Source organism: Schistocerca piceifrons, chromosome 1 (assembly GCF_021461385.2).
Source record: "Schistocerca piceifrons isolate TAMUIC-IGC-003096 chromosome 1, iqSchPice1.1, whole genome shotgun sequence".
In the NCBI taxonomy this organism is placed as follows: domain Eukaryota; kingdom Metazoa; phylum Arthropoda; class Insecta; order Orthoptera; family Acrididae; genus Schistocerca; species Schistocerca piceifrons.
The window spans coordinates 1174807451-1174826431 of record NC_060138.1 but is presented as its reverse complement, the minus strand read 5'-3'; positions in this window follow the sequence as shown (position 1 = coordinate 1174826431).

Genomic DNA, 18981 nt, shown 5'->3' with positions numbered 1-18981 from the left:
TATTTTCATGGATATTAATATGCACTATATGTAACTCAGAACCTGTAAGAGGTTTCCACCCAGCATGTGCATAAAGTATGAAGAAGAGCAGACAGAAGAGGTTGACAGTCTTAAATTCCTGGGATTACAACTTGATAATAAATTCAGTTGGGAGGAGCACACCACAGAACTGCAGAAACGCCTTAACAAATTTGTATTTGCAATTCGAGTGTTTGCTGACATAGGCGACATAAAAATGAAAAGCTTGTATACTTCGCCTACTTTCATTCCATAATGTCATACGGTATAATATTTTGGGGTAACTCTTCAAGTCAAACAAAAGTTTTCAGAGTCCAAGAGCGTGTAATACGTATTACTTGTGGAGTAAATTCACGGACGTCCTGTAGAAACCTCTTCAAAGAACTGGGTATGCTAACTACTGCCTCTCAGTATATTTACTCCCTAATGAAATTTGTCCTAAATAATATATCTATTTTTCCAACAAACAGCTCAGTTCATACATACAATACCAGGAACAAAAATGATCTGCACAAGGACTTAAAAGCACTTACTTTAGTTCAAAAAGGGGTCCACTACTCAGGAGCACTCATCTTCAATAATTAGCCAGCAAACAAAAAATTTAGTTACAAATAAAGATCAGTTTAAAAGGAGCGTGAAAGACTTACTAGTGGCCAACTCCTTCTACTCCATTGACGAATTTTTTAATAGAAACAAATGATGTATTGTATGTATTCATACTATTAGTCTTGTTATTTCAGCTAAAACAAAAGGAAAAAAAAGTTGACATGTACCACATCCACGAGGATCTCCTCAGCACGGATCTATGGAACGAAAAATTAATCTAATCTAATCTAATTAATTATACACTTTTCGTCAAGTAGGGTTTTAGTAGTGTTTTCTCATGCACCTCAGTTTTGTAAACACTGGGTTCATGGGGGCTTCCTGCAAGACTATGTTAGAGTGTCAGAAAACAGTACGATGTTTGCTTCTTTAACGCAGGGGCACTCGCAACTTCTACGTATAAACTGAACACCGTTGGTGACATATTGCAACCTTATATCAGCCCTTTTGTGACATTGATAAGATCTGATATTTTTTCCTAATCTGCAAAAGAATTTCATGACTACACGTTTTTCAAAGCTCTCTGTTGTTCTGATTTAGGAAGCTTTTGCTAATCCTACAAAGACAATGTGTTGTTCCTTCCCTGATGCTATAGATTTCTTCATTAGCTATTGTAATATATAGAGATTATCTGTACAGGCCCTGTTCTCTCTGAAAGCATAGTTTTGCTTATATTACATTACAGAAATACCTGCTGACTTTCAGCGGCGTTGTACTTCATCAATAACTGACTAAGATGTGAGACAGTGTGGCGGTACATAACAGAGCTGCTAATGTGAAAGACGACAAGTAACTAAGAGACAAAATTCACCCAACCGCAAACCCTGAAGCCGTTAATTAGGTAAAATGCATGCTGTTGTTGGAACAGGAGCTCGTGGCAGAGGGTGTCGCAGCAGATGAACTTTGTTGACATTGTAGGCACTAGTAAACAGCAATTATAATAAATTTTTGAGAACGTATCTCTTTTTTTTGATACTTACGAATAAACATGAACAGAACAGAACAGAAGGAACGCCAACTGGAGACATAGCGCCTGCTCGTTTCTCCGCCACCGACTTTCATCACGGTGGTAGGTCGGAAGATAATCTAAAACAGACTGAAAACAGATAACTTGATAAAAAACGAAGCTTCTTGCTGTTGTGACTGCTCATGTTCATTTCTTAACTATCATAGCTAGAGTTGCGCTCTACCAAAACTACGATACCGTAGTTTTTGTACAGTACATAATGACGTAGTAAATATTAGGATTGCCGGAAGCATTGGTATCAGTAGCAGGAAAGGAACATAAACGAATGTATGAGAGAGAAACTGGGAGCCTGAAACTTATCTTAGTTTTTTGTTTGTTAGTTTTGCACATAACTAGTCCGTTGTGTATTTTATATCCCTACAAAACATAAATTGTATCTTATAAGTAATAAAAATTAGTTGGCCACGTAACTAAAGCTACTTCTCATTTAAGTACAGTATACATGTATAAACATTAAAAAAGCTGCATAATTATTGTCATTTTTTACTCGATAGGACGTTCTTGGTCATGATTAAAGGCAATAGTTTTCTCTTACTACTGATAAGTGCGAAAGATGTTTAGCAATAAAACAAATATGTTTCACATGATTACAACTAAATATGAAACGTTGGATGGTATGTTCTGTATTGCTTTTTTTAAGTTGATCTTTTCCTGAGAGAACTGCATTTTCTAGCGCTATATCATAAATCTGTATTCGTATTAAAAATCAACGGTTTCCGAATAAAAACTAGAATTAAACATTGACAGTATAAATTAAAAAAGAAATAAAAGATAATTATTTGAAACCCTCAGCTTCCGACTGTTGTTGATATACCTCGATGGGGACAGCTGAAAATGTGTGCCCCGACCGGGACTCGAACGCGGAATCTCCTGCTTACATGGCAGACGCTCTATCCATCTTTTTTTTATCTCATTTTGTTCGTTTTTTTTTCGTTGTACCTTCTCGGGGCGGACGTCGCAAGACGCCCGTTTCACTTCGTCGTTGATCCATTAACTCAGTTTTTGTATTACAGAGGGCAGTGAACCCCCTTAACCGAACACGCTGAGTTACCGTGCCGGCGTTCATCTGAGGCACCGAGAACACAGATGAATAGCGCGACTGCAGGGACTTACCCGTTGCACGCATCCCGTGAGACCCACATTCCCAACTGTCCACAATAATACATATGTAATGTACCTAATAGATATTTGCTCATCCAGTCATTAATCGCGCACACTTTGGCGGTTCCTGTAAAGTTCGGGCAACCTGTGCGCATTCGCACAGACGAAGGTCAATGGCTGGGTAGCCTTTAATTATATATATATGAAGACAGTAATTGTTCTACTATTGATGACCTTGAAGCTTTCTCTAGAGTAAATGATAATTAATTGAAACCCTCAGCTGCCGACAGGTTGCCCGAACTCTTGCGGGAATCGCCAAAGTATGCGCGAGTAATGAGTGGATGGGCAAATACCTTTTAGGTACATTACATATGTACAATTGTGGACAGTTGAGAACGTGGGTGTCACGGGAAGCGTGCAATGGATAAGTCCCTGCAGTCGCACTATTAATGTGAGTCCAAGGTGGCACAGATGGATAGAGCGTCTGCCATGTAAGCGGGAGACCCCGGGTTCGAGTCCCGGTCGGGGCACACATTTCCAGCTGTCCCCATCGAGGTAATCAACAACACCTGTCGCCGGTTGAGGGTTTCAATTAATTATCATTTATTCTAGAGAAAGCTGCACGGTCATCAATAGTATCTGTTCTTTCGAGAACATTTACTGTCTTCATATGTATAATTAAAAACAGTTTTTAAGCAACAGACTGGAGGAACAAAAATTTTCCATAGGCCATGCACCCCTTTATATATCCTCAGTCAGCTTCTAGACCAGGGCCGCACAAACACGGAAAACCGCACGCGTGCAAAGCGAGGTGCAGCGAGTGCCTGCACAGTGCATCGGTTCAACTCGGCATACTTCGCCTCAACTCGGCTTGCTGGGTGAGGCCGACGCTGTGCGCTGCCGAATGCGCTGCCAGACGGGTTCGTCAACATTGGAATACGTAAGCGCAAGATAATTACCTGAATCATGGAACCATCTGCTCCAAAAAAAGGGAAAATTGCCGAAAGTCAATTTAAACCGGAATGGGAACTCTCCTACTTTTTTGTGCGTTATGACGATAAAGCCAAATGTCTAATCTGCGGTACACTAATTACGTGTGTCAGAAAATCGTCTATTGAAAGGCACTACAGCAAATTGCATTCAGAAAAGTATAGTGATGTAACAGGGGATGCCAGAGAGGAAGAATTACAGAAGTTGCAAACTCTTGCAGAAGGGAATTCTGTATCTACAAACGAGGTTTGTTGCAAGTACTTTAGCATGTATATTTTGGTTAAAGGTCATTCGAAGCGAAATAACATTTGTTTACATTTCTTAGTTTTCGTTTTCGCATAAATTATTTCTAACATGTCGTTTTTTCTCTACTTTAGGGTGAAGAAGATGAGGGGTGTTGCTACAAAGTTGCTCTACATTTAGCAAGAGCTGGGAGGCCATTTATGGACGGGCCATTAATAAAAAACATTATGTTGGACGTAGTAGAGACAATGAATCCCACATTAGCTCCCGCGTGCAGCAGAATACCACTTTCCAGTATGATAATACATCAGAGAATCAACGACATTGCTGAGAATTTGCATGAACAACTGGCAGCCAAAACTGAAAACTTCCTAGCGTACTCCATCGCACTTGATGGATATTAACGACACGGCTCAGTTAGCAATATTTTTGCGTGGCGTGGACGACGACCTACATGTAACGGAAGAGCTCCTGGATATGATTTCGTTGAGGGACACTGTTACAGGGGCGGATATTTTAGCAACTGTTGAAATGGCAGCTGAAGGAATAGGACTTCCTTGGGAAAAGCTGTTTTCTGTAACCACAGACGGGACACCAGCAATGTGCGGTAAAGCAAAAGGGTTTATTGGCCTACTGCGGAAAAAACTTAACATGCCGAATTTACCTTCCGTTCATTGTTTTGCGCACCAAGAGGCTCTTTGTGCGAAAGTTATCGGTCTTCAAGATGTGATGAAGGTAGTGGTGCGTATCGTGAACTACATTCGTTCTCATGGACTCACTCATCGTCACTTCAAAGAATTTTTGATTTCCTTTGAAGAGGAGTATCCAGATATTCCCTGAGGTGCGCTGGCTGAGCAAAGGGAAAGTGATTTCCCGAGTTTTTCGACTACGCCACACTGTGGCTCAGTTTTTTAGAGCAAAGGGCGTCCGGAGCCACTTTTACATGACCCTGAATGGGTAGCTGATTTAGGATTTTTAGCAGACATTACGGCTCATCTAAATGGTTTAAGTCTCAAACTCCAAAAAGAAAACAATCTCATCAACGATATGATCCGCAAAATAAACGCTTTCCAGTATAAACTGAAGCTCCTCAAAAACAACCTTTCAGAGAAAAATACACAACACTTTCCTGAACTACGTAAGCAGGGTATAAATTGTACCTTTATTAAAACAGCCTGATTTTTATAACCGCTCTAATCAAAACGGTACTACGTTTTTGTTTGACAGCATATGTGCAGGAAGGAGCGCGCTTTGAAAAATACGTCGAGGTGCTGCAATCCCTTGAAAATGCGTTTAACGACCGACTGCAGGTAATGTTCCGGTATATGACATACAGCTAAATAAAGGAGATTGCGTTACATATGCAAGTGTAACATTACATTAAAACCAATAGTACACATTACATGTTTATTAAAATCTATCGCATTTTAGTACTTCGAAACAACGGCTTACGTTACTTTCGTTTATTAACATTGGCTTTGTTATTGTTTCGGGAGATTACCTACCTGCAGCCAATTCTCGATGTTTTTGTGAAACCTTTTTCGATGGATATTGAAAGTGCGACTTCAGCTTTACATTTCGAACTAATTGATTTGCAAAGCGATGTTCACCGAAACGATGTGTTTTACAGTACAAAAGGTTTACTCCAGTTCTACCAGAATTTGCCGAAGGAAGAATTTCACAAGTTACACAGAGATGCAGCGAAGATTATTTCTATGTTTGGTTCCACTTGTGTATGTGAAAGGTTTTTTTCTGTTTTGTCTTGTACAAAAACTAGACTGCGTGCGAGTATTTCTAATTGTAATTTAAAAAATTCTTTCAGAATTTCTGTCAGCCAATCTCTTGTTCCAGATCTTAGTAGCATAATCGCAAATAAATTAAAGAGCACATAGGAAGGTACATTTGTGTTGAAACCAAATTTAAAATTGTTACCATTACAGTTATTATATAATTTTTTTTTGTACCGGTACACCAAACTAAGCATTAGTATTTGGCAATGACGAAGGCAACAGGGTAAAAGCTTTGAAACAGGTCGAGACAGGCGGCGCGAGCGGCACGAGCTAAGGTAGTGAGAGGCAGTGCTCTTGCGCAAAGCCGAGGAGTGGGGGGTCTGCACCGTCGTCAACATAGCGCAGTCGTCTTCTGCACTCTGCACTGTGCGATGCACCGGTGCATGCACCTTGTGCGGCCCTGTTCTAGACGGTCAATAGCATCCAGTTTTTAGGGGAATATGGTAAGAAACTGATGGCGTATGCAAACAAAGCGATGGAAATTACACTCCTGGAAATTGAAATAAGAACACCGTGAATTCATTGTCCCAGGAAGGGGAAACTTTATTGACACATTCCTGGGGTCAGATACATCACATGATCACACTGACAGAACCACAGGCACATAGACACAGGCAACAGAGCATGCACAATGTCGGCACTAGTACAGTGTATATCCACCTTTCGCAGTAATGCAGGCTGCTATTCTCCCATGGAGACGATCTTAGAGATGCTGGATGTAGTCCTGTGGAACGGCTTGCCATGCCATTTCCACCTGGCGCCTCAGTTGGACCAGCGTTCGTGCTGGACGTGCAGACCGCGTGAGACGACGCTTCATCCAGTCCCAAACACGCTCAATGGGGGACAGATCCGGAGATCTTGCTGGCCAGGGTAGTTGACTTACACCTTCTAGAGCACGTTGGGTGGCACGGGATACATGCGGACGTGCATTGTCCTGTTGGAACAGCAAGTTCCCTTGCCGGTCTAGGAATGGTAGAACGATGGGTTCGATGACGGTTTGGATGTACCGTGCACTATTCAGTGTCCCCTCGACGATCACCAGTGGTGTACGGCCAGTGTAGGAGATCGCTCCCCACACCATGATGCCGGGTGTTGGCCCTGTGTGCCTCGGTCGTATGCAGTCCTGATTGTGGCGCTCACCTGCACGGCGCCAAACACGCATACGACCATCATTGGCACCAAGGCAGAAGCGACTCTCATCGCTGAAGACGACACGTCTCCATTCGTCCCTCCATTCACGCCTGTCGCGACACCACTGGAGGCGGGCTGCACGATGTTGGGGTGTGAGCGGAAGACGGCCTAACGGTGTGCGGGACCGTAGCCCAGCTTCATGGAGACGGTTGCGAATGGTCCTCGCCGATACCCCAGGAGCAACAGTGTCCCTAATTTGCTGGGAAGTGGCGGTGCGGTCCCCTACGGCACTGCGTAGGATCCTACGGTCTTGGCGTGGATCCGTGCGTCGCTGCCGTCCGGTCCCAGGTCGACGGGCACGTGCACCTTCCGCCGACCACTGGCGACAACATCGATGTACTGTGGAGACCTCACGCCCCACGTGTTGAGCAATTCGGCGGTACGTCCACCCGGCCTCCCGCATGCCCACTATACGCCCTCGCTCAAAGTCCGTCAACTGCACATACGGTTCACGTCCACGCTGTCGCGGCATGCTACCAGTGTTAAAGACTGCGATGGAGCTCCGTATGCCACGGCAAACTGGCTGACACTGACGGCGGCGGTGCACAAATGCTGCGCAGCTAGCGCCTTTCGACGGCCAACACCGCGGCTCCTGGTGTGTCCGCTGTGCCGTGCGTGTGATCATTGCTTGTACAACCCTCTCGCAGTGTCCGGAGCAAGTATGGTGGGTCTGACACACCGGTGTCAATGTGTTCTTTTTTCCATTTCCAGGAGTGTAGTTAGCGCCTGATAGGTATACAACACACCTAACATGCAGGTTACGATCGTAACTGACCAAATCTACTGAAAAACCACTGTACTGTACGCGTACTTATGATAGCCTACGGTAGTTTTACAACCAACCAGAGAGCGTGTTCCCATACAGCCACCAATAATGAAGCAGTTATAAATGCACGACGAATGTCTGAGTATATCCCTTAGGTTGGTTTACAGAACGAAGACCTCAGGATATCCATTTATCATCTTCCACATGGGTTTTAATTCATTCTGTGAAGTGAGTATACAGTTTGAAGTCGAGCTACCGTCAGACTAGGGATAAACAACGGCCTCAAGAAAGCCTGGGTTCTCCACGGCCAGTGGGGGATCGCCGCCGCGGCGCCGTCATCCATCACGGCCGCACTGCAGCAGGTGTGCCCCGCCTATTGTACGGCTGCTGACGTGGGCCGCTTCCCTCTGGCCAACGCCGCCGTTAATAATTGGCCTTTTGTCTGCGACGTTCTGCAGAGATCGATGGCAACTCGCCACGCTTTTCCTCCACCGATCCCTCGCCGCACACCTCGTCAGCCAGCCATTCATTCGTTGGATCTGCAGCTGCGAAGCAGAGGCGCCCAACGACTTAATTATCCCAGCAGGATGCAGAGATGGATTGCGGCGATGACTTGCGTGACCTGCACACGCAAATAGCCCGCGGGATTTCCACTTGGGCACTCAAGACTGTTGGTTTAAACGTCCTTTGAAGGCTGATTTTGCGTCTCACATTCAGAACTATTCAAGTGAAAAACACGAATTTTTTAATGTGCTCTCTCACTTTTGATTCATAGCAACAGGAAAAGATGGCATATTGCCACAAAAGTATGTTACCGTTGTCAAAAGATAGAGATGTCAGACTGTAAATTGTAACTGATTTGTGCTCTCTTTCACATATGCTTTCTCTATTTGACAGTGAATTTCATGCAAAAATTCTTCAGTATATGGCAAATAAAAGGAATGAGGACGTTCACCAAAGAATCTACAGGGTGTTACAAAAAGGTACCTCCAAACTTTCAGGAAACATTCCTCACACACAAATAAAGAAAAGATGTTATGTGGACATGTGTCCGGAAACGCTTAATTTCCATGTTAGGGCTCATTTTAGTTTCGTCAGTATGTACTGTACTTTCTCGATTCACCGCCAACTGGCCCAATTGAAGGAAGGTAATGTTGACTTCGGTGCTTGTGTTGACATGCGACTCATTGCTCTACAGTACTAGCATCAAGCACATCAGTACGTAGCATCAACAGGTTAGTGTTCATCACGAACGTGGTTTTGCAGTCAGTGCAATGTTTACAAATGCGGAGTTGGCAGATGCCCATTTGATGTATGGATTATCACGGGGCAATAGCCGTGGCGCGGTACGTTTGTATCGAGACAGATTTTCAGAACGAAGGTGTCCCGACAGGAAGGCGTTCGAAGCAATTGATCGGCGTCTTAGGGAGCACGGAACATTCCAGGCTATGACTCGCGACTGGGGAAGACCTAGAACGACGAGGACACCTGCAATGGACCAGGCAATTCGTCGTGCAGTTGACGATAACCCTAATGTCAGCGTCAGAGAAGTTGCTGCTGTACAAGGTAACGTTGACCACGTCACTGTATGGAGATTGCTACGGGAGAACCAGTTGTTTCGGTACCATGTACAGCGTGTTCAGGCACTATCAGCAGCTGATTGGCCTCCACGGGTACACTTATGCGAATGGTTCATCCAACAATGTGTCAGTCCTCATTTCAGCGCAAATGTTCTCTTTACGGATGAGGCTTCATTCCAACGTGATCAAATTGTAAATTTTCACAATCAACATGTATGGGCTGACGAGAATCCGCACGCAATTGTGCAATCACGTCATCAACACAGATTTTCTGTGAACGTTTGGGCAGGCATTGTTGGTGATGTCTTGATTGGGCCCCATGTTCTTCCACCTACGCTCAATGGAGCACGATATCATGATTTCACACGGGATACTCCACTTGTGCGGCTAGAAGAAGTACGACACAACATGTGGTTCATGCACGATGGAGCTCCTGCACATTTCAGTCGAAGTGTTCGTACGCTTCTCAACAACAGATTCGGTGTCCGATGGATTGGTAGAGGCGGACCATTCCATGGCCTCCACGCTCTCCTGACCTCAACCCTCTTGACTTTCATTTATGGGGGCATTTGAAAGCTCTTGTCTACGCAACCCCGGTACCAAATGTAGAGACTCTTCGAGCTCGTATTGTGGACGGCTGTGATACAATACGACATTCTCCATGGCTGCATGAGCGCATCAGGGATTCCATGCGACGGAGGGTGGATGCTTGTATCCTCGCTAACGGAGGACATTTTGAACATTTCCTGTAACAAAGTGTTTGAAGTCATGCTGGTACGTTCTGTTGCTGTGTGTTTCCATTCCATGATTAATGTGATTTGAAGAGAAGTAATAAAATGAGCTCTAACATGGAAAGTAAGCAAGCGTTTCCGGACACATATCCACATACCATATTTTCTTTCTTTGTGTGTAAGGAATGTTTCCTGAAATTTTGGCCGTACCTTTTTGTAACACCCTGTATATGGAATGAAATATGTGAAAAACATTAATTATGTGAAGGGCACGTTATCTGTTGTGAAGCGATAGTACAACTGTATCACTATGTCACTAAGATGATTATGTCACAGAGCTCTGTGACAGTCTTAAAGACCACCAGCAATTGCGAACGTCGTACTACGAAATGTATAATGTCTCTTCTAGGTCTCGCAATGAATGTTTTCTGCTTGCTTATTTTGTCTGTCCTAAAGGTGTAATACGAATACTTTCAAGTACTTGACAATGTGATTATGCCTTCACTAAATATTTCATGTTTGTAAATCAAATAAATCACACGTTTGGACAACTGGTGCATCTAATTCTGCATACTTGCTAGGAATTGTTTTAGGGCATCAGAGAATACAGTCTACGATGTCAGAAACAGCTGAAGAGGGCATACTTTGAAGTATGAGAGAGACAGGAATACGGTCGATAAATAATTGACGACGTTGTGTGTAAGTGTCACTCTGAAATCAATAGTTTGGCTCAGGAGAGGAATTCGTGCTGGCCACTGGGATACTGACTACCAAAAAAAAAAAGGAATTTCTGCACTACTATATTGATTACATGAAGAAGATACACAGAATATAATGTGGGCTATTAGAGGAAAAGTGTTACCCATTGAATAAGTTAAAAAACAATAAGCCGAGAATGGTCATGTTGAAGGTCAATAGCACCGGGAAGCAAAGCCAAGATCTGTGACTCGTCTAAGAAATAGGGGATACAATCATCTTGCTTTGGATATAGGTCTCAAGTAAGAAAGTATACAATAAATGTAACGCTTTCGACAGAAGCGTGATGCATTTTGACCATAACTATACTATTGCAGCTTTTCAACACATATGCATGAAATTATATTCTTGAATCCATCCTGAATGCTTTTTTCTTGGCAGCACCTGAAGAGAAGCCCCTTTAGTGGCCAGAATACAGTTATAAACGCATCAGTTAAGTCAACAGTCTGGTAAAGAGAGGCACTGAATAGAGCGGTCTACTGCCTGTCGAATCTCTGGAACAGTTCTGAAGCGAATGCCACGAAGCCGAAACTGAAACGTCATTCCAACAAATGGTGTCATTATGGATCGCCGCGAAAGTCGAAAGTGCGTTAAGAGCACCAGTATGGTGAATTGGTGATTCTCGTGTACGACTGTAATGGTGTTGTCCTAACGCATTACGTTCCTCCACGGCAGACCGTCATTACACAGTATTTCTGTTCGTTTTTGGAGCTTTGCGAAAGAAGCGGCGACACTACCTGCGCAACCCACCCATCATTTTGCACGACAATGCGCGGGCACATACAGCGCAAGCTGTGGCTGCTCTGTTCGGTCGATGGGACTGGGACGTACTGTACCATCCACCATACTCCCCGGATTTATATATATGCATTCGCACCATCAACAGAACTGGCTCTGATAACGGTATACTACGCCTTCCACATCACTGGCCACGGGTTCTACACAACGCTGGTGACTACTCTGAAGGACAGTAACAGGTGCAAACATGTAACTCTTTTGTATCGGTTGTGAATAGATAGTTGCCACTATTTAAGTTCCAACCCTCGTACTTCACTGAGACAGTTCCGGCTTCAAAATCTGAAGTAAGCAGAGCGCAACAACGATGTTAACGATTAAATAGGGCCACACTACTTCTTCAATGCCACACATTCATTTCATTCATTTACGCTGCGTTTGTGAATCGGAACGTAAAAATGTTCAAAGAAAATAAATCTCCTGTACCAAAAATGGTTCAAATGGCTCTGAGCACTATGGGACTCAACTGCTGAGGTCATTAGTCCCCTAGAACTTAGAACTAGTTAAACCTAACTAACCTAAGGACATCACAAACATCCATGCCCGAGGCAGGATTCGAACCTGCGATCGTAGCGGTCTTGCGGTTCCAGACTGCAGCGCCTTTAACCGCACGGCCACTTCGGCCGGCTCTCCTGTACCACCTACAGGTTAGAAACCAAGCACTTGAATACAATGGGCAATGTATGTTATCAGTGTCAAAATAGTATTTCACGAACCTTTTACTTATGTACCAGTACCTCGTGCTCCGGCATTAGGTGGCTGTTGTGAACCAAAGCGACTGACAAACGAACGGTGCGCGCGGAAGTTAGAAAGCTGTGCTTTCAGCAGGTCATAACTGCATGCTATGCGAATTATGGCCAAATTTTTGCGTGGAATCGACTGCTGTGGCTGATATATCGCAAGAGTTCTTTCTTCTTCTTAAAATGTGAGGTCAAGTTGGTTACGTTTCCTTGCAAGTTATCAGACATAATCGTCTGCATTTTACTGCTCCTGGAAATAATTTTTTTTTTGTTTTTAGGGAAAAGAGCTTACTTTTGGTAGATACCTTTCAGATATTCATGACTTGTCGGCGTCTTCAGGTCGATTTCCTTCAAAATATTCCAGCCAGTGTCTGTCCAATATAAATGATGACCGGCTGAACTCCTCCGTGCTTTCGGAAATTAGCTGGGAAACATACGTGAAACATTGGACTTTAAGAAGTTCTGCTTCCTCCAGTAAATCAATTGGAGGACCATTAATCTCTATCACCTGAAACCCGTTTCCAGCGCGAACGTCAGGCCGCGCGCACTGCTTGAGTGATCTATTGCTCTGTCTGCACTTCTTCTTTGCTCGCCTCACAGCCTGCGCTTTCCCGACCGAACGATGTTTCCCAAGAAGTAGGTCGCCGAAGCTCGTCGAAAATCAATGAAGTATCGAACAGTAACTTTAATGAAAGCTTTATTCATAAAAAAAGAAACTTGGTCGTCTTCACAAAGCTAATTCGGAAGTACCGAACATAATAACTTACCTACAGCTAGCAGAAAATTGGATCTTATTCTGGGACCTTAGTAATAACGCCTCCACAGAATAATATTACAGGCTTTGAGTTAGCGCTTGAAATATGGACCTCTGAAATAACTTACACTTACTGAGATCATCTTGTGTTAGTCTTTATTCGGTGAAGCTTTTTTTTAGAAAGCGTATACATGGTGTAGCAAAAACTGACACTGAAGAAAGTATTCGATGGTAGAAGCGAAGATGTTCTAGTAAACATGAGTCTGCAAATGTATAGTCTGCGAGATTGTGGACATTTAGTTATTTAGTTACGAGCAGCTACTGACTTCTGTCTGAAACGTTTTTCTAGTTAGTACAAATGCATTTGATATGCAAGCATCCACCTAAATGGGCTTAAATTTTACACTGACCCACATTTACTTCACCATTCACCACATCAGCACCGTTTCTCACTGATTGCACCACTCATTTTTGAAAGAAAAACTTTCTACGGTTGGGTCTTCTACGACTAGTTGAGAATGTCCCGAGATGTGGGGTACGCATTATGAGTCACAGACACATTTCGCTGCTAGTGTAAGGCGTCATGCACCGAAAGAATATGGGCCAAGACGGAGAGGTCGAATAGGGCCAGTACCCTGGACCGTAAGGTCACCTGACCGAATAATCCGAAAGAGTTCAAAAGCGGATCGAAAAATTGGTGTTTCTGGTAAGAATACCAGACTCTCCTACAAATGAAAGGCTAGATGAAAACTGAGAACACCACTAAATAGAAGAAGCGATACAGAGGGCTTCTAGTGAAATGAACATTAATAAAATGAATGTCTATGATGCTGGAACACTTTTCAGGTCCTGTACATCTACGATGTTCATGCACCACTTAGTGAAGAATGAAAATTCGTACCAAGGACAGAATTAGAACTCGGATATCCTGCTCGTTAGGCAGATGTGCTAACCACTACTCAACCTTGGCAAAGTTGCTTGCAAACCTTCATGGAGCACCCTAGCACGCCTACGTACAAATTCCCAGTCACGTCTCAGCCAACTTCACTCGACGTTCGAGTTTAGTGGGAGTACCAAGTGAGCTGATAGATAACTGGGAATTTCAATTGAAGAAGGAGCCATGCTAGGGTAGTGCGTGCAGTTGTGCAAGGTACTGTGCCAGGTTCTTGTAGTGCTTACAAGGGAAACTCCCCATCGCATCCCCCTCAGATTTAGTGGTAAGGGGGACCATCAAAAACTAATTACAAATCAAGCATGAAAACGGGAGAAGATATAGTGAACTGTGAGAAAAAAGCAAAATAGAAACAGTGAATGGTCCAAGAACAAGAAGTGCAATGAAGAGCAGCCGGAAATACAATGAAGAGCCAAAGAAACTGGTATAAGCATGCGTACTCAAATACAGATATGTAAACAGGCAGAATACGGCGCTGCCTTAAGCAACGGCTATACAAGACTATAAATGCCTGGCGCATTTGTTAGATCGGTTACTACTGCCACAATGGCAGGTTATCGTCCGCAGCTCGTGGTCATGCGGTAGCGTTCTCGCTTCCCGCGCCCGGGTTCCCGGTTCAGATTCCCGGCGGAGTCAGGGATTTTCTCTGCCTCGTGATGACTGGGTGTCGTGTGCTGTCCTTAGGTTAGTTAGGTTTAAGTAGTTCTAAGTTCTAGGGGACTGATGACCACAGATGTTAAGTCCCATAGTGCTCAGAGCCATTTGAACCATTTGGCAGGTTATCTAGATTTAAGTGAGTTTGAACGTGGTGTTTCAGTCGGCGCACGAGCGATGGGACACAGCGTCTCCTGCTTAGCGATGAAGTGGGGATTTTGCCGTACCGCCATTTCACGAGTATACCGTGAATATCAGCAATCCGGTAAAACATCACATCTCCGACATCGCTGCGGCCGGAAAAAGATCCTCCGAGAACGGGACCTAAGGCATTTAAAGAGAATCATTCAACGTGACAAAAGTGCAACCCTCCCACAAACCGCTGCAGATTTCCGTGCTGTGCCATCAACAAATGTCAACGTGCAAACCATTTAACGAAACATCATCGATATAGACCTTCGGAGCCGAAGGCCCACTCGTGTGCCCTTGATGTCTGCACGACACTATGCTTTACGCTTCGCCCTGGGTCCGTCAACACCGAAATTGGACTGTTGATCACTGGAAGAATGTTGCCTCGTGGGATGAGTCTCCTTTCAAACAGTATCGAGCCGATGGACGTGTACGGATATGGAGTGGAGAAAATCTCATGAATCCATGTACCCTGCATGTCAGCAGGTGACTGTTCAATCTGGAGAAGGCTCTGTAATGGTTTGAGGCGTGTGCAGTTGGTGTGATATGGGATCCCTGATACGTCTAGATACGACTCTGACAGGTGACACGTCGAAAGCATCCTGTCTGATTACCTGCATCCATTCATATCCATTGTGCATTCCGACGAATATGGGCAATTCCAGCAGGACAATGTGACACCTAAAATGTCTCAGAATTGCTACAGAGTGGCTTCAGGAACAGTCTTCTGTGTTTAAACATTTTCGCCCCGTCGTACTCTTACGGATCTATGGACAGTCCTGCAGGATTCATGGTGTCAGTTCCCTCCAGCAGTACTTCAGACATTAGTCGAGTCCATGCCAAGTTTTGTTGTGACAGCTCTGCGCACTTTCGGGGGCCCTACACAATATTAGACAGGCGTACCAATTTCTTTGGCTCTTCAGTATAGAAATGGCGTCTTGGTTAAGTGGATGCGGAGCTGGAATGCCACGCGGGCGAGCCGTGATCAAATCTTTCTCTACCTAATTTTCTTTTCTTCTTCGCTGTTCGCTTTATTCAAATTTCAGTCGGTGTCGAGGTGTAACGTCCGTTTGCAGCAGCGAGATGTAAAGGAGGGACCAATAATGACAGTTGACTCTGCACAACCACACAAGTAGCAGCCGAAAAGAAGTAGCTTTCGAATGGGAACTTCAAACGTTTGATGACAAGACGACAAGTCAACCGTATCCTCTACCGTAAAACACGTCTGGTGTGTCACACGGCATTAGGGACAGTACATGTGTCATATGATAGGAATCTCTTATCGATGAACTTAATTTGTACGACTAGTAGGTGCGTGAGGTACGCTTCCTTGCCCGATATAGGTGTTCGTATGAATGTGAATGTGATCATTCCCGAGGAAATGATGAAAACATAATAGTTTATCACGTAAGCCGCAACAAATGAACGCAACAGTTTCACAATCACACAATGTCTCTGTGCTCTGTCAAAACTTATATTTTTAATGTTCTGAAGTTGCGTTCCGTTTTGGAAGTCTTGACTCTTGAATTCCTTTGCTGTTTTCAAAAAATTGCTCTGAGCACTATGGGACTTAACATCTGTGGTCATCAGTCCCCTAGAACTTAGAACTACTTAAACGTAACTAACATAAGGACATCACACACATCCATGCCCGAGGCAGGATTCGAACCTGCGACCGTAGCAGTCCCGCGGTTCCGGACTGAGCGCCTAGAACCGCTAGACCACCACGGCCGGCTGCTGTTTTCATTTCTGTGAGACTTCTATGTGGTATCTCGGCTGCTCTCACTATTCAACACGACGGTAGAGTATTCTTACCACATGACTCATATTCTATAACCAACGTGTAATATGACAACTGCCAAGACTGCAGAAAGAGAACAAACATTTCAGGGACCAGACGGAAAAATCATAATGCTGTGAAAAGGAAATTGACTAGGTAACTTTGAATACGGTTCGCCCAGTAGGCTGTTCAACACCATGACTACTTATCGACGACGCCTTGCTGTTACATGCTGCTCTTTATTGTAGTTTTTGTTCTTGGACCGTTCACTGTTTCTATTTTGCCTTTTTTTTGCACAATTCAGTACACCATCTTCCCGTTTTCGTGCTTGATCTATATTTAGTTTTTGATGTGCTATTCACTGGCCCAACTTACCACTAAATCCGAGGGGGTGCGATGGGGAGTTTCCTATGTTAGCACATCTACGTAGTGAGCAGGATATATGATTTTGAACCCTACCCTTCTTTCAGATTTTCATTCGTCGCTTCAGTCGTCATGTACACATCACAGATGTATAAGGCTTGAAAATGTCTCTGGAATCATGAAGTTTCATTTGATTACAGTGCCTATGCCTGCGTTTACGGCGAGATTCCCCCTTTTTGTTCGATGCTGAGGTACTATTCCAAAACAATTGGAGAGCTTTTGCAATGCTGTTAGAGTGTCAGGGAATACCAAGTGGGCTGAGGTGTGAACGGAAATTTGGGATAAGGAAAGAGGCATGTGTGGGTAGTGCGTGCGGTTGTGCAAGCCACTGTGCCTAACCGAGACAGGTGGCGCAATTGTTAGCACAGTGGACAGAAAACCTAAATCAGGATGGCGGGACGTTTGTTTGAACCGTCGTCCTTCCGAATGCGACTCCAGTGTGCTAACCACTGCGCCATCTCTCTCGGTCCAGTCACTGTGCCAGGGTGGCGCAGTGCTTAGCACATCTGCCTAATCAGCAGGAGACCAAGGTTCGGATCCTGGCCTTCGTAGAAATTTTCATTTGCCACCTTAGTCTTCGTATACCATCACAATATCATATAATTTCACATCCCCGTCTGCAATAAAGAGTATCGTCGTAACTCAGTGGGGTGGATAAAATCTCCAATAGAACACAAAAATGTGGCACTACAGTATGTACTGCCGCAAGTCTCTTATGAAATGCATAATTAGTCCACGATGTTTTCTCAAACAGATTAAAATATTTCAGTGTTAGGCCACTCTATAATAAGGGTGATTCCACAGATATCAATAACTACCGAATTTTACCGACTATAAGACGCTGCGGATTATAGGATGCGCCTCCAATTTTAAGCAATTTTTTTAAAAAATAACATATCAAAGCCAGAATAAAAAAATTCTTAGTTCATAAAACCGAAATGACCTTTACAATCCCTGAAAATCGTCGTCTCAACTTTCTTCTTCTTTTTCTTGTTCTTCTTCCTCCTCTTCGTCGTCATCGTTGTCCTCTTCGTCTATAAGATGGTCTTCACTGCCATCGAGAGCATTGCTTGTGCTGTCCTCCTTGAAAGATTTAACAATAACGTCTTCTTTCGATCTAGACCACGACTGTATTATCAACTGACACATTTGTTTGATTGTAGCTCGTTTTAAAGCTACCTTCGGCGTGAATTCATTTTGGGCTTCAACCATCATCCATTTGTCCCATTCCTCTGTCATATACACTTTAAATCGTTTGTTTATCGAGACATCAAGAGGTTTGAAACTGTGAAGTTAAGTCCTCCTGGAATAACAGCAAGCTCTATATTTCCCCTGTCTCAATTTCCCTTTCACAGAGTTTCTCAAAAGAGTGCTAAACTGATATAGCACAAGGAGAGAACTCTTCTTCAATAAAGCACCTTTCCTTCCCTCCCAACATCGATTAATCCATAATTTCGTACAAGGCTCCTCCATCCAACCCTTGTCATGTACATGAACAACGACACATAGCGTATTTTAGAAGCTTATGGCATTATTAAATTTAGTACCGTCAGCAGATCATGGAGGACAACAGTGCAGTGCATTTTTTCATGTCCACTTGAATTTACAGTTACAGTTTTAGCACCTTTCATGGTAACAGTTATGTTACTTGGCATGTCAAATTTCAGAGGAGTTTCGTCCATATTCGCTACTTGCCTTAGTTCTGCACTGGTTTTCTTTCGATGTTGAATAATAAAGCGATGGAAAGATAATACTTTCTCTTCACACTCTTGTGGAATTTTCTGAGATATATTGATTTAGAGTCGCATGCTAAGTCCATGACGCTTCATAAACCTTCAGCACAAATCCACTCCAGCCTTGAGGTCTGTTAAGTTCCAGTGTAGCGTACATTTGAATAA